Genomic DNA, 13416 nt, shown 5'->3' with positions numbered 1-13416 from the left:
CCTTCCACCTCTCAAGCCACCATTTTCCTTGGTTCCGTGTTTCTCCTCTTCATGGCAGCACCTGTGTTTTTTCCCACTCACGTGTGCAACCAAAATGATGGCATTGTTCTGGAGATTTGGAACTTTACATAAATGGTCACATTATTTCATCACTTTTTAATTGGGAAAATTGCAAGTATTTTCTTACTAATGTGTGTGACTCTAATTCATTCAAATTCTCCTACACTTGTTTTCTTGTGTGGCTGAATATTTTGGCTAGGAGCAACAGTGCTGCTGCAGAAATACCCCTTAACCCATTGTGGGCTTGAGAGGGTATTTCCCTCACGTGACCATTGGTTGATAGGCATAAAATGCAAACCATTCAAAAGATTCATTCAGAAAATACAGGCTTAAAAAAAGAGCAGGACGGCCTGGAGAGATGACTCAGCAGTTAAGAACACCAGCTGCTCTTCTAGAGGGCCTGGGCTTGATTCCCAGTACCACAAGGCAGCTCACAACTGTCTGTAACTCCAGTCCCAGAGGATCCAATGTTTCTGTCCTCCAGGGGCATTACGTGCACATTCAGGAAAAACACCCATACACAAAAAATAAAATGAAGATTAATTAAAAAATAAGAACAATAATCTAGTCTAATTTCTCTCTAGGTGTTGTATAAGAGCCCAGTAAAATTGTAGAATGTTTGATGTTTCTAATAGGACAGCCTTGATAGTGATAAACTTTATATTCCATTAAGGCCACTTATTTTGTATCTTACATATAAATTTTGAACCCAAGGTAATTTCAATAATGTGCTGATGCATGCCCTTAATCCCAGCACTCAGAGAGGAGGCAGGTGAATCTCTGTTTTCAAGGCCAGCCTGTTCTACATAGTGAGTTCCAGGACAGCCAGGACCAAGTAGGAGGCCCTGTATCAAAAAAAAAAAAAAAAAAAAAAAAAAAAAAAAACCTAAATTTACTAATTTATTTTTGGTGGAATTTTAAAAAGAAAACATAAAGCAAAAAGAAACTAATTAGAAACAGCAGTAAAACAAGAAGAAATGCTTTACCTACTGGCCTCCGTAGAGCTCAGAGAAAAAAATAATCAGAATTAGGAATTAAAAACTCATAAGAAACTAAAAGAATGCTTCATCAACATTTTCTCCAAAAAGCCTATTCACCTGATTTACAGTGGACCTACTTACATACACATGACCTTGCAACAATAATTTGTGCTGAGAGGAGTGGTGCACAGCCTTTTTTGCACTGTAGATCCTTTTTTTCCTACTGCTTCTGGTTCCCTTTGAGACAGGGTTTTCTATGTAGCCCTGACTATTCTAGAATGCACTATGTAGACCAAGATGGCCTCCAAAGCACAGAGATTTGTCTGCCTCTGCCTCCTGGGTGCTGGGATTAAAGGTCTGTGCCACTACTTCTTCCCACTTGCTACTGGTCTAATTCCTCTACTGTCATGACACCCATTTGATAGCCTGCATGAAGTTGCTCTCTGCCATGTCTTCCGCAGCACACTTTCACAGACTAAACTGATGCTCAAAACAACCCAGTTTGGAGGAATCCTCATGATGTTCTTTTTTTTTTTTTTTTTTTCGAGACAGGGTTTCTCTATGTAGCTTTGGAGCCTATCCTGGCACTCACTCTGGAGACCAGGCTGGCTTTGAACTCACAGAGATCCGCCTGCCTCTGCCTCCCGAGGGCTGGGATTAAAGGCGTGCACCACCAACGCCAGGCTTCATGATGTTTTTTGTGCAGAAAAAGAAATCAAGGCACAGAGGTCAGAAGGATGCCCATGGAGTTTCAGTTGATAGTTAACAGCAGCCTGGATGGAAGACTGTGACTGGGGTCTGTGTGCTCTTGGATCTGCATGCTCTTAGGTCTGTGTGCTCCTGGATCTGTTTGTTCAGAGTTTACTTATGACCTTGCTGCTCTGTCTCACTGCCTTTCCAATAATATCAGCACTAATTACTGGCAGGATTTGTTAGATAATGACATTTATGAGCACTGGTTGACATATATAAAAGAAAAATGAAAATCACCCATGATTTCATTATCAAGCAGTAACTATGAGGGAGTGGCTGAAGAGATGGCTCAGCGCTTAAGAGAACTGGCTGTCCTAGAGAACTCAGGATCAGTTCCCAGAATCCACATGGAGGCAACAATAATCTGTAACTCCAGTCCTAGAGAGTCCAATGTCTTCTTCTGCCCTCTGAGGACACCACACACATGTGGTTCACAGAAATGTAGGCAAAACACCCATTTAAATAAAATTAAAATAAGTAAATCTTTTTTAAAGTACCTGCAATTGTTTAATCATATGCTGAGTTCTTCAAACACAATGGCTAGCAAACTTCCTTTATTGTTTTTGTTATTTAAAGATATAATTAAAACTTTTAAATTATGTATATGTGTGCCTGTGTTTGAGTATGTGCATGTGTGTTGGAGTGGCTGCAGAGACCAGAAAAAGGTGTCAGATCCCTGAGTTGGAGTAACAGGGATTGTGAGTCACCCCATGTGGGTGCTGAGAACTGAACTCAGATCCTCTGCAAGAGCAGCAAGCATTCTTTTTTTTTTTTTTTCTTTTTCTCTCTTATACTACATCCCTACTGTTGCCTTTTCTCCCTCCACCTCTCCCAGTCTCCCGCCACCACCACCATCACCACTGTTAGGAGTCCCACAAAAAACCCAAGCTAAACAACTACAACGTATATGCAGAGGACCTAGCAAAGACTCATGCAAGCTTCATAACTGCTACTTCAGTCTCTATGGCCCCTATGAGCCCTGCTTAGTTGATTCTGTGGGCTGTGTTCTCCTAGTGCCCTCAACCCCTCTGGCTCCTACAATCCTTCGTCCCCTTCTTCTGTAGGGTTTCCCAAGCTCTGCCTAGTGTTTGACTGTGCATCTCTGCATCTGCTCCCATCAGCTGCTGGAGGAAGCCTCTCTCACAACTGGGCTAGGCACCAATCTATGAGTATATCGGAATATCACTTTTAGGGATCATTTAAAATTATTATTATTATTATTATTATTATTATTGTTGTTGTTGTTGTTATTATTATTTTGCCAGTCGTGTTTTGTTCTATTTTAGGTCTCTGGGCCTTACAGTTTCCAGTTCCTGGCCAACCAGGCAGTGTCTAGCATGAGCTCCCTCTCATGGCAAGGGCCTCAAGTTACACCAGTCATTGGTTGGCCACTCCTACAAGCTGTGAGTCACCATTGCCCCAGCACATCTTGCCTAGTCTGGTTACAGAGAATGGTCGATTCAGGCTTCATATCCCTCCTTTACTGGGAGCCCTTGCAAGGGGCATCCTCATAGGTTCCAGGTCATTTCCACTGTACTAGTTTTTCACATCACCCCCAAAGTGCCCCCCAACTCCTGTCATCTCGCCCTGTATTCTCTCCCTCCTTCCCTCCCTCCCTCCTCCACCTGATCTTTCCTGTTCCCATTCCCACCCACCTCCAATCCACTCACAAAATCTATTCTATTTCCCCTTCCCAGGGAGATCCATTTGCCCCTCCCCCCAACTTCTGAGCCCTCCTTGTTACTTAGCTTCTCTGGGTCTGTGGATTGTAACGTCATTATCCTTTACTTAATAGCTGATGTCCACTTACAAGTGAGTACATGCCATGTTTCTCTTTCTGAGTCTGGGTTGCCTCGCTCAGGATGATTTTTTTAATAGTTCCATCCACTTGCCTGCAAATTTCCTACTGACTCCATAAATATAGATCCATATTTAATCACCCTGCACAAAACTCAAGTCACGTGGGTCAAAGACCTCAACATAAAACCAGATACACTGAACCTGATAAAAGAGAAAGTAGGGAATAGCTTTGAACCCATTGGCACAGAAGACAACTTCCTAAACAGAACTCCAATAGCTTAGGCACTAAGATCAACAATTAACAAATGGGACTTCATGAAACTGAAAAGCTTCTGTCAGGCAAAGGACACTGTTAATAGGACAAAATGACAACTTTCACTTGTTTGGTTAGAGTTACACTAAGATATTTTATATTGTTTGGGGCTATTGTGAATGGTGTTGTTTCCCAGATTTCTTTCTCAGTCTATTTGTCATTAGCATGTGGGAGGACTACTGCATTTTATTTATTTATTTGTTTATTTATTTATTTGAGTTCATCTTGTATGCAGCCACTTATGTATACTATCATATCACCTATAAATAATGATACCTTGACTTCTTCCTTTCCAATTTGTATCCCCTTGATCTCAGCTGTCTTATGGCTCTAGCTAGAATTTCAAGTGTTATTATCAAATACATATAAAGAGAGGGAACAACCTTGTCTTGTTCCTGATTCTAGTGGAATTGCTTTGTGTTTCTCTTCACTTAATTTGATGTTGGCTATAGGCTTCCTGTAAATTGCCTTTATTGTGTTTAAGTAGGTTCCTTGTATCCCTAATCTCTCCAAGACTTGCAGCAAGCATTCTTCACACTTAGCCATCTGGCCAGCTGCTGTTTGTTTCATTGAGATGGGATCTTCTTACACAGTTATGGCTGAGCTGGTACTCACTACATAGCCTATGGTGGTCTCAACTCATAGCAATCTTCTTTCCTCAGCCTCCCATGTGTTAAGATAAATAAGGGTGTGTTGTAACACCTAGCCACACCTCCTTATAGTTGGGTCAAACTATAGCTATCATTAAAAAAAAACTGTTTTAGTGAAATATAGTCCTCATGTTGTATAATTCACCCATTTAAAACATATGAATTCAGAGATCTTTAATACCTTTGCAGAATCTTATAACCATCACTGTAATCAGTTTTGGAATACCATCTGGGGGTGTAGCTCTGTGGTAGAGCATGTGTTTAGCATGCATAAGACACTGGGTTCCAACTGGGTGTTGCATACCTTTAGTCCCAGCACTCCAGAGGTAGTGCAGGTGGATCTCTGTGAGTTCAAGGCCACGCTGGTCTACATAGTGAGTTCCAGGACAGCCAGCATGACATAGAAGACAAGCAAGCAAACAAACGAACAAATGACAGTGGGTTCAATCACAGGTACTACCGACAAAGATACAAACAAACAACAAGAACAAAAATAACAAACAAGCAAATAAAACCCACCCAAATAATGTTAGGTTATTTCCATTATTCCTCCCAAACATCTCCATGAACAAACCTTGCCCTCTGACTTCTGCTTTTAGGTAACTTCACCTGTGTTCTGTCTCAATAGACTTTTATGTTCTAAACATCTCACATAAACAAATCATACAGAATGTGGTATTTGTGACCAGTTTCATAAACAACATGCTCTCAGAACTTGTATGAAGACTCCATTCCACACAATATTTCCTTATATGGATAGGACATTTTGTCAGCCATCCTTTTGTTGATGGACACTGGGGTGTTTTCTGCTTTGGGGGAGTGTGTAAAGATGCTGTGACCATTTGTGTATACATTTTTGTGTGGACATATGTTTTCATTCTCCCAGAAATGCATGCCGACTCATATCATAATTGTATGTTTAACTTGTTGAGGGACCTCCAGACTGTTTTCCAAGGCAGCCGCACCCTGATGACATTCGTACCAGCAATGTGTGAGGGTTCTGACGTCTCTCCATCCTTGTCACTCTATCTGATGTCTGCCATTTGGTCCTAGAGGGATGAAGTGCTGTCTCACTGTGGTTCTGCTTTGAACATCACTGAGTATTTCATGGGATCGTCTGCCATTTGTATATCCGTGAGGAAATGTTTAAACACCTCCATTTTAGATATTGGGTCAGGTGTGGAGGTACACACCTTTAATCTCAGCACTCTGGTGGCAGAGGCATAATGGTCTCTATGATTTCCAGGCCAGATTGGGCTACATGGGGAGTTCCAGGCCAGTCAAGGCTACATAAAGAAACTGTCTCTCAATAAAACAAAACAAAAGGCCCAATAACCAATAGATAATTAAAACTGAGCTTTTTGTTGTTGAGGTGTGTGTGTGTGTGTGTGTGTGTGTGTGTGTGTGTATGTGTGTGTTCATTCTGGATACAAGTCAGTATCAGATTTCTGGTTGACAGTATTTTCACCCACTCTGTGGGTCAGCTCTTCATTTTCTTGATGCTTTCCTTTGAAGCATAAAAGGTTCCAATTGTGATGCAGTTCAGGTCATCATGTTTTTGTCTTTGATTCTTGTGCTTTTAGACTCATGTCTCAGAAAGGTCAGGCCTTAACTTCAACAAAATATTTTAAACACCTTAAAATCATATAAGATAAGACAATTAGTATTCCTGTTTTGCATATCGTAGTTCATCACAGACATCATACCTAAAAATGCCCTCCCAAATTTTACTTTAAATTATCGGGCTTTATCAAGCCTCCAGAGACTTGGCAGTATTAAAAAAGAAGGCAAGGAAACACTGCTGAAAAAATCTTCAAGACATCTTTGGAGATGGCTCAGCAGTTGAGAGCAATGGCTGCTTTTTTAGAGGAGCCTGGTTTGGCCCCCAGCACCCACTGGGAGGCTCACAACCTACCTACCACTCCAGAGCATCCAAATCCCTTTTCTGACTTCTGTGGACACCAGGCACACACATGATGCACAGACATACATATTGTTTTTAACTTTGCAGTGATTCAAAACAAACAACAACAACTAAAAACAAAACCAAACAATACTTCAAGCACTCTACCTGCCACCAAATAGATTAAATTTCTATTTAAAAAGCAAAATAGTTACATTATAAAGTAGACAGTAGAGAAAAAGAACAAAGCTCTCATGCTCATTACCCTAAATGCCATCATTATCTTTTCCATGTATTTTCTTCTGGTACTTTTAAAAAAAGTATGTCTTTGAAGAATTGCAACAATAGATATGGCAATTTTTGTTGTTCTTGGGGCTGAAGAGGTGGCTCAGTGGTTGAGAGCACTGACTGCTCTTTCAGAAGACCAGGCCTAAACTCCTAGCACCCACATGGTGGCTCACACCTAGGTAACACCAGTCCCAAGGGATCTGACACCCTCTTTTAGTCTCTAAGGGTGTGATGCACAGACACCCACACACATAAAATGAAAACATTTTTTTAAAAATTACATTCTGTTACAGTTTTACCCACTGCCAGGCATTCTATGTTTCTCTCTAGTTTTCTCCACACTTATTTATACCAACATAGAATATACCAAACGAGTGTATTATAGCATGCTTTTACTAAATAGTTGGGTCTTTTTCAGGGTTCTTCTGCTTTCCACTTTTTCCACTGTGGACAAAGCATACGTGAATATTTTTCTTGCTTGCAGCTGTTTCCTTGTTTGACAATATTTCTTTCCTGCAATTATATTGCTAAATTAAAATTACAAACTTATGTGTGCCTCCTAAATATTGCCAACTTACTTTCCAAAATGTCTGCATTGTTTTGATATGATATTGCTAATGATTGCTGATGTTTTTTCCCCTCAGGGGAGGTTATGAATGTAGTCACCCACTGCCACAAATTATGCAGTTCAGTTTCCCTAATTTGGGAAAACCATAGGGGTCAGCACATCCCACATGCAATGGGTGAGCCTCCCCCTACGAAAGCTACCATCCTGACCATGATATCTCCCTTGTTAGGAAAGTATGATGGGGATATTTTAATTATCCTTCTTTAAAAAATACCTTACTAGCCAGGTGGTGGTGGTGAATGTCTTTAATCCCAGCTCTTGGGCGGCAGAGGCAGGCAGATCTCAGAGTTCAAAGCCATCCTGGTAAACAGTATGACCAAGACAGCCAGGGCTACACAGTGAAATCTCGTTTTGTCTCAAAAACAAACAAACAAACAAACAAACAAACAGACACATAAAAACAACAAAAACCTTGCCAACTTGATTGAGAATAAGAGGGTGTCTTGTGTTTGAATCTGATTTCATTTTATCACTACTTAGATGACACTTAAGGCATCTCTTCTTAGCTGGACCTTGTAGCCTTATTTCCTCTTAACTATTATTAATGTGAGCATCACTCAGACTTGTCATACATTAAATATGTAGCTACCTATATCTAAACATTAATATTTCAGGGGATCCATTTCTTCAAAGTTTCATTTCAACAGGGAATTTATGTTTGTAACTTTGCCATAAAAATATAACTCTAATAAATTTTTTCCTGTACCTGCTAAACCAAGGCCTACAAGGTAGGGAGAATTTCTTCTCCTGTAGACAAAAAGAAGGGCAAATGAGGTGAAAAGACAGATTAGCAAAAAGGCATGTTCTTAAAGACAAGGTACTATTATGCCTTGATATTGTTCATGTTAAAATTTTATAGCCAAGTTCTCATCATTTTATATTCATCTTTTAGTATGTAATTATTTTAAATATAGACTATTATTCTAATTATCTCTAATTAAAAGCACTTTCATATATCAATGTATATTCTAACAAAAAGGAGCTTTGAATTCATTCCATTTTATAATACAGTCTCCAGTTCTCTGAAGTAATTTTATATGTAGGCAGTAACTCTTGGGGTGTTCCTTTAGATAAGCTATGAATTTTAAAACTAACTCACATTTTTATTTTATTGTCCTACAGAAATAAATGCTAGAGGACTTTTCACTAAGTGTTTTGGGCCTTCATTAAGTTCTTTTCTTTTATCTGATTCGGTGCATGCTGCTTCCAATGAATACTAAATACTCCTATCTGGAGGTAGATTCACCACAGCCTAATTATCATTACTATTCCATTAGCCAGGTAGTCCTCTGAGACCACAAGAATGTGTCCTGTTATTTTCAGTTGTGGTCAGTCATCAATCCATGGAATTAATGCACAATTAAGCCAAGTCATGAATATCCTTATTCAGATGGCTCATTTGAAAAATAAAAAAACTAGACTTAAGAAGCATTTAGGGCAATTTTAGAATATAGATTTTCTTATTCCATTTGAAAAGAGCACAACAGAAGTTTCCATCGCAGTACCTGCTTCTTCCTACTCAAGTGTGACCCCCTTGGCATCTGCACTTAGAGGGCTCTGAAGGTGGGAACCTATTTGGATAATGATGAGGGCAAGTCCATTCCACCTTTTCAGCTCCACCTCTCCTCCGTTATTACACTCTCCCTTCCCTGTTGTTGGTCCTTCCTTCCTTCCTTCCTTCCTTCCTTCCTTCCTTCCTTCCTTCCTCCCTCCCTCCCTCCCCCTCCCTCCCCCTCCCTCCTCCCTCCCCCTCCCCCTCTCTCTCTCTCTCTCTCTCTCTCTCTCTTTCTTTCTTTCTTTCTTTCTTTCTTTCTCTGCCTATTACCACCTTAATAGCATTAAGGACCCTGTTTGGGTTTCAATGGGAATGTTTCCCAGTGGCTCATGTGTCTGAACTCCCAGTCTCTAGCTAGTGGTACTGTTTTGAGGGTTGTGAACCTTTGGAAAGAGGAGCTTTGCTGAATGAAGTGGGTCACTGGGAGCCACCTCACTTCCCATCCTCTCTCTGCTTCCCGATTGCAGATGTGATGTAACCAGTGCTCACGACCTGGCTGCATGCTTTTCTCACCTGGGAGGACTGTATCCTCTAAAACTTTAAGCCAAACAAGCCCTTTCTTCCTCACATTGGTTCTTGTCAGGTGTTTGGACATAGTAACAAGAAAAGCAATTCATGTAGTGTATATCTTCTCTTGGCACCCTTCACTCTTCTCCTGCCCCTTTGAATACTGCCAACAGCTTGTTTCTCTCTACCCTATTCTTTTCATAGTAACATTTCTTATTTCTATTTTCTTGCATTATCAAAATAACTTACTTCCATTATAAAATCTGCAAAAACAAGGAAGAAAGAGAAAGTAATGGGAGCTAATTGTTATTCCAGCTTTCAGAGGAAACTATTGAATTATTATTGTATTTCCCTTATGTCTTAACATAAAAAAGCCAAACACCTGCTTGATGGTGGGTGTTTGTTCTGCCAGCTAGAGGCAGAAGATGATAACTTTAAGGTTTCTCAAAGCAAAATGTTAAAAACAAAACAAAACAAAAATACCCAAACCCAACAAGTTCAAATCAGGTTCATAGTAGATACATTTTGTAGCTAGCTTTTCAGTTCACATTCACCATTAGCATTTTGCCTGTAATTTGTGTGAAATTTTAAATAGTCTATTGCAACAACATTGGAGTATTGAGAAAATTAGAATGAAGTCACTCATTGTTTTATCATTTCAAGATGATCACTTTTAAAAGTTTCGATAAATTTCTGGCCCTTCCTCCTTTATCTCTCAAATGCTCTAACACTGAGCTATATTTGCTACCAAGAATATGACAATAATTGCTCTATCTGCATGTATACCTTATGTCAGAAGAGGGCATCAGATCCCACTATAGATGGTTGTCAGGTACCACGTGGTTGCTGGGACTTGAACTCGGGAAGAGCAGCCAGTGTTCTTAATCACCGAGCACCACCCTCCCTCATCACCCTTTGCTTTTTTGACACAGGTTTTCTCTGTGAAACATTCCTGGCTGGCTGTCCTGGAACTCACTCTGTAGACCAGGCTGGGCTCAAACTCACAGAGATCCATCCATCTGCCTCTGCCTCCCAAGTGCTGGGATTAAAGGTGTGCACCACCACCAACTGGCTGGCTCCACTGAGCCATCTTTCTAGCCCTGAATATGACTTGTTTGTTTGTTTGTTTTTCGAGACAGGGTTTCTCTGTGTAGCTTTGGAGCCTATCCTGGCACTCACTCGGCAGACCAGGCTGGCCTCGAACTCACAGAGATCTGCCTGCCTCTGCCTCCCGAGTGCTGGGATTAAAGGCATGTGCCACCAACGTGCAGCTGAATATGACATTTTTAAAAGACAGAAAATTGGGCTGGTGAGATGGCTCAGTGAATAAAGATGCTTGCCACCAAGCTTGGTGATCTCATTTAATCTCTGGAATTCACATGGTAGAAGGAAGAGAAATGACTCTTGAGAGTTGTCATTTGACCCCTACAGGCATGTTGTGGCATGTGCACTATTACTACTACTACTACTACTACGACGACGACGACAACGACAATGACGACGACGACGACTACTACTATACACACACACACACACACACACACACACACACACACACACACACAGAGTGCAGTCACACAAATAGATTTTTAAAAAGCAAAGAGTAGTAGATCATAGGCTATACATATTTTGTGTCCTTGAGTACAGTAAGTCTTCTGTGACTCAAACAATCAAAAATGTAAAATATTTTAAAAATTTGTGTCAGTAGCGAACACATATAAACTCTTTTGGCCACTGTTTGTTCAGAAGTAAGTACAGCATTTTCACAGTGGTAGGCATTATAAGCAATCTGGAGGTGACTTACAATGCAGGCAGGCTAAATGTAAATCCTATGCCTCTTCATGTGAGTGTTTGAAGCATCTGAAGACTCTGGTATTCACAAAGAGTGGGGATGGCTCTTGGAATCAATTCTTTATTCACATCCTGGAGGAATATACTTAACCACATTCTGAGTTTGGGGGCAAAACAACAAACTGGACAGAAAAGGCCTTTGCACTCTAGATCTTATAGTTTAGTGGAGAGAAAGACAGCAAACAAATAGAATTGGTAGATATTGATACCATGCCCTTTATATAAAGCAAGGAGAGAGTACTAGCTCTTTGGTGTAGGTTGATCAGATAGAGGAAACTCCCTAATGAAAAACCTACACAAAAACACTGCATTATTTTTTTCTGGAATTTGTGTTGTTAGTGGTTTATTTCAGTGTTGTGTTTAGCATACAAGTTTTTCATCTTAAATATTTGTTTTATACTTGTGTTACTCCTCACATTTTATTTTCCCTCTTCCCGCTCCACCTCTTCCTCCTTGTTTTCCTCCTCTCCTTTCTTCCTCTTTTTGGAGATAGTCTTATTCTGTAGCCCTAGCTGGCTTGGTACTTGCTATAAGCTCAGGGGAGCCTTGAATATACAGCCATCTTCTAGCCTTGGTCTCCTGGACCAGGACTACACACCACCACACCAGGCTTACGTCACTTTTCTTTAAAGGGTTCCTAAATTGTACTGCTTTGGGCATCAGGAATCATTATCTACTGCCAGGATGTAAGTGGGACTAAGAGACAAAACTCCCCTAAGGAGGTATTTGAGTGGATGGACAGTCACCGGCTCTGCCAACCAGAAATCTAGTCTTACCCACATACCACAGAGATCTAGGCGGGTGTAGGATCTGGAGGCCCTAGGTACATGTAAAAGCAAGAAGGGAAAGGGGGTGGGTTGATTATGTGCATAATAAACTGTTATATTTCAGATCCTGGTGTCTTTGGTATGTGCCGGAGACCTGTCCTGTCCCTCCCCACCCTGGAAGCTTCGTTTCCGGAAACCTATTCTATGAGCTATCATTATCAGTAATTTCCCTTCTTCTGACACCTCTTTTATTTCCCAACAAGTCAGAGACTTCTGAAAATGAAACGTCTGCTTGCCTTCAGATAAGCCCCTTTGTGCAACCACACGTTAGTTTATTCCTTAACTTAAAGAAATTTGAAACCAGACCAATTTCTGCAGAAAGTCGATGATAGGAAGGCAGTCAGGAGATGACAGGAATTAAAGTCTGGGTCCTGCTGAGTCCTTAACATTCTGTTAGAGGAGATGTTTGCTTGGCAGACTCCCAGCCTGGATGCTAGGCTGAATACCCAAGGATGTGGCAGCATTCGAAACGCTACACAGGATGTTCATTTGCTGGTCCAGATAAATAGTGATAGACTTAGCATTACTCATTTTGCTACTTTTGAGTCTTACAGCTGAGATCTTTGGTGCTGCACTGATCCTGTCTTGGGCTGATAATCTGAATGGCTTTATAGAACATCCTACTGAATGTACTTTAGAAACAGTCTTCAGAAAAGTTGAAAGTGGCAATAGATCATAAACAACGTAATTGCTTCATCATAACAAAGCATTTCTAGTGTTTTAGAGAATTATACTCCAAAGTTAGAGAAAATGTCTCACTTTTGATTTTTTTCCAACTATTTCTCTAGCTTTGCTTCCCTACATATAAACACCCAATACTCAGTAACCTTGGTTGGGTTCAGGGAGTCTCCTCAGATAATACATTTCTCAGATGTCAAAGTCTCTTACATAGAATGGCACAGTCTTTGCATATAGCCCATAACACCCTCCCATATACTTGGTGAAATGGCACCCGGAACTGAGATCCACACACCTGGGAGATGATGAATAAAGCTGGTTAGCCATTCTTTCTCCAGTGAACAAAGCAGCAGAAAGCATGCCTATGATTAAAGGAGCCCAGCTCTCCGTTTTCTAGCTGCTGATGTATGATGCTGTTGGCATCCGGTCCTTTTATTCCTTTAATGTCAAAGACTTTGGGGCTTGAGATAGAAGGGCGTGAGCATCTGTGGGCAGAAAGGGAATGGAAACCTGGGACACTCAGAGTGAAGTCAAACATGTCAGGAACTGCATGTAGGCACATGAGTCAATGACAAGAGCAGCCCAGGAAATAATGACCTTTGTCCTTGATATTTGAGATTGGC

The 13416-nt window shown here is 40.7% G+C and overlaps 1 non-coding gene across 1 annotated transcript; it reads right to left on the bottom strand.

The window, feature by feature from the left end:
• Positions 1-7390: 7390 nt before the first annotated feature.
• LOC113835417 lies at positions 7391-7552 on the bottom strand. The gene has a single exon (XR_003484968.1). It is a non-coding gene; the product is annotated as a U1 spliceosomal RNA (small nuclear RNA).
• Between the last annotated feature and the right edge of the window lie 5864 nt (positions 7553-13416).

The sequence above is a fragment of the Cricetulus griseus genome, chromosome 4 (genome assembly GCF_003668045.3).
Source record: "Cricetulus griseus strain 17A/GY chromosome 4, alternate assembly CriGri-PICRH-1.0, whole genome shotgun sequence".
Taxonomy (NCBI): domain Eukaryota; kingdom Metazoa; phylum Chordata; class Mammalia; order Rodentia; family Cricetidae; genus Cricetulus; species Cricetulus griseus.
This window is presented reverse-complemented; position numbering and strand designations above follow the sequence as displayed.